The following is a 3,989-nucleotide window of genomic DNA, read 5'->3' as shown; positions in this document are numbered from 1 at the left end:
GTCCGCGAAGCCCCCACGCGTTTCGATTTCTCGAAAACGGTAAAGTTGCCACGCGCCTCGTCGGATCAGCTGTCCCGCCGAATCCACGACAGATGCAGCCTTCGTCGCTGTTCGCTACATTCGCGTACGTTGCATCGGGACGTCTCCGGCTTCTTTGAGACGTTGATTTTTCCTGGCGAATGCAGGTGAACGCACCCCGACTAAAGCCGAACAAGTTTCGACTCGCACGAAAGACATGAAAAATCGATATTTTTTATCGGCGAAAACGCGTTCTGTCGGAGGCTGCCGCTTTATTGCGTACTTCGAACCCTCGTGGCAGGTTACACGAGTTCCGTTGACTGTCGTGTGAACTTCGGCCCGCTACCGGCGTGTAATTGACAAATTATGCTGATACCTTTCTGTATGCAACTGAATAACGGTACAGCGCGCGCGAATCGCGACTGAAATTCGACGAAGCCGGTCGCAGACGCATCGAATTTGTCGTCGTGTTCTGTGTCGGATGATGAGCGTTGGGAACGGTTTTCTGAAAATTCCGCAAGTTTTCAGGAAAGTCTCGCCGTTGTATACTTATCGGATCATCGCCGTTACGCTTCAAAACGTTATTCAGCCTCCGGGATAAAACAACGTCGCCCCGGGGAAATTTGGTGGCACGAATGCGGTAAGACGGTGCTCACCGAGAAAATTACACCTGCAGATTCCTGGGCCCGCGGTACAAAGGGCAAATACCGGGCCTCGCGTTCTTGGCCGAGCGAACGGGCTTAAGACGAGGCAGTGATTCTTTGAGATCGTTGCACAATGAAGGAGCCTTGCACGTCGGCGGTGGCTATTCACGGCGAAGGAAGGAAAGAAAATAAGAGGAAAAACTCAGGCGCACCGTTCCCCATTCACGATCAACGAAATATCCGCTATTGTCAGCGCCGTGGTTCTCGATCTTCTGCGACGATCGTCGGTAGGTCGACGACCAACTCGGAGAGCGCCGAATCCGTGAATTGAGCCACACTGATTCGTCAAGGGATTGAGAGGGAAAGTGCATTCGTGTAAGATGCACGTAAGTGGATTTTACAGAATCCGAGGAGGTATTATCAGCTCGGCTGTAACAATATCGAGTTCCGCAGTCGATTAACCTGCGGAGCTTTCGGATGTTTTCGTGCGAGCAACGGCGAGAAGTACTCGAGGGGGGAAGTATTGTCCAACGAAATCCTAACTCTCCGTGTGAAAATCTTAACAGAGAGTATTAATAAAAACGTATCTCCTTTATCATGTCATCATATTGTGCTTGTAAAAAATTAAAAATAATTTTTATTTACAAAATTTTGCAAAATTACAAAATCTTACAAATTTTATAAAACTGTTTTTTTTATAACATAAGACACTTTGTCACTCACTGACATTTATATAAGCATTTGCAATTCTGTATAACCAAACAGAAAAACAAAATGAAGTTGCATTATGTCGGTATCCAGCAGTCCCTTAAGAGGATAATAAAGTAACAACAAACAATATCCAAAAGTTTTAATAACGTAGAAACGATCGTTAAAACATCATGTCAGGCAATCACGCTATCCTTTTCGTATGTCTTTTTTCATATTTCTTATACATATTATAGATCTTGTATAAATATGTGCTGCTTTATCTTATCATGCGGAAAACCTAATCACATATATATATAGAAATCATTCTGCAAACTTTGTGTACATGTACTTCTATTGCGTAAAAGTAATTGTAATTTTGTGCGACATAAATTTTGCAGAGAAAATTCAGTACTTAAGGTTAGCCGTTAAAATTTTCAGTTGTGGCATTTCCTCAAGGATATTGTGTTTGGAACATTTAGTTTTAGAATAATTCTCTTGACGCCACATGTAGAAAAAGGTTCCTCTAAGAATGAGATTATATTTTTTGGATGTTACATGAGATATTTATTAAATGACAATAATTAACTTGAACGATTAACGATTAAACGAAACACTTGCCTTCTCATCGTGTGGAATAAATTTTTCTGAAATTGGTACATAACATTCATCCTTTATCCGATTTAGCTTGAAGGGTTATCAATCACGCGAATATGAGAATAATTTTCGGAATAATCGTTTATCCGTACCGAGAAATGGAAAATTCAACCATCGGTGAGGCGACCAGTTTCGTGTCAGCTTTGATGCGAGAAGAGGTCCCGAAACCCCTCCGATACCTTCCTCTTTCCCCTTTTCCCCAAGAAGGGCGAGGGGGGAGGAAGGGAGGGGGTACCTGACACATGTCTAGGGATCCGCGGGCCCCGAAAATGGGTCTACGTAGCTAGTCTCGGTGGGGCCGGTCGCATATGGTGGCGCAGACACGTATAAAGCGCTCCAGCGGTAATAGCCAGGTGTTTCAAAGGTGAGGCGATGGGGCGCCCCTCGAGGCGGCACAACAAAAAAATAAACCAGCTTCCTTCCGATGGGGCTACCTTCCAACAGGGCGGCCGCCACCCGGTACACACGTACACAGGTCCTCTGTGCGCGTCGTAATAATTATACAGATTTATTCGAACGGGCTCGGATCGCAACGGGTTAACTGCGGGCGCGCGCGCGAACTGGTCGACAGTTCCGGGGAATCGTAACGTCGCCCATCGGATATCTCGCCAAGGGTCGAAGAGTCACACCTTTCATTTCCTCAGCTGTAACGTGTAATTTACCACTTTGAGTGGGAAAACAAGAATCGTACGAGAAACCGGCCATAAACGGCTGTCTATAAGTATATACCCGGGGAACGTATCTATCTTCGAAGTCGCAGCTAATTCCCCCCTTAGAATTGTTCACGGCCGTGGCTCATTCTCATTGATTGTATTACGTTGCAAACCAGAAGGAACCAGAAGAAGATTCGACGCGAGATCGGCGTTAAGTCTAAACGTGAGTAAAATTTACCTGCACACAGGCCAATCTTGTAAATGTTATCGTTTATAAATATATGAATTGCGTTTTTTTTATTATAACGTGTCAACTTATTGAGTCGCAAAAATATCAACAGAATCATATTTCTTCACGAGAAATACTATCCTGATAACAAAACATTAAATTTCAATAATTTCTCCTGAGTAAAAGAAGATACGCAGATGCAAATTTATATACACAGAGAAAAAATTAAGATTAAATACCATAGCCTCTTAGAAATAATCGAAAGCTACAGAATTTCACACGGAGAGCACCGTCGACACATAATTGCAACGTGTAATTCGCGACTTTATTAGAACCGACGTTACACCACCGATCGCAACCTGTCTGCCGCGATATTTGTCTTTCTGTTCACGACAGGGCGGAAATGGTTCGGCATTGCGGCGCAACAGCATAACCGACGAATGCCCGTGGCTTCCAGTGGGACCTGCTTCCATTTACGCGCGCACAAAGAATCTTCGCAGCAACCTGCGCGAACGCGCGATTACCCGTAGTATCGGCGTGAAGGGCGCCGAATTGTTCCCTCGTCGGGATTCACACGCACGGGACATACTTCGTCGGCAAACAAAGCTGGGGTAACTTAGCGCGCCTAGTATTCCGTATAATTTATCCTCCGCATAACGAAGGAAGGAAAGAAGAAAGAAGCGGAATTCTTTGCCGGAACCGCCAGTAGCGCTACCGGAATAACCGGATGACATGCAGGTCCTCGGTTCCTATCCACGCTCATGCTCTCTTTCTCCCTTTCCTCCCAAGTTCACCAGTCTCCGTCTATTACGGCGATTTACGGCGTACGGGCAAGGGTTCTGCAGAGACAGATAATCGTATGGAAGAGCACGTCTTTGTGCACAGGTAGATGATTCGTCGACGAGAACGGTGCACGATTCATTCCCGGCGTCTCTCCCGATGCACGTTCAAACGCAGGCGACAATCGTCGGGTGTGTAAACTCTGCTGCGTAAACCGTCACGCTAAGAAAACGCCCATCGACCCTTTCCTGCTGTGCGCACGAGAGAGCGGGAGAAAAAGAGAGAGCGAACGAGCGAGCGCGCGCGCGCGAAAGAGAGAGA

The sequence above is a fragment of the Odontomachus brunneus genome, unplaced genomic scaffold (genome assembly GCF_010583005.1).
Source record: "Odontomachus brunneus isolate Ranch 3 - 2012 unplaced genomic scaffold, Obru_v1 Obru_scaffold_115, whole genome shotgun sequence".
NCBI lineage: Eukaryota > Metazoa > Arthropoda > Insecta > Hymenoptera > Formicidae > Odontomachus > Odontomachus brunneus.
The sequence above is the reverse complement of the archived record's forward strand: the minus strand, read 5'-3'. Positions refer to the sequence as shown.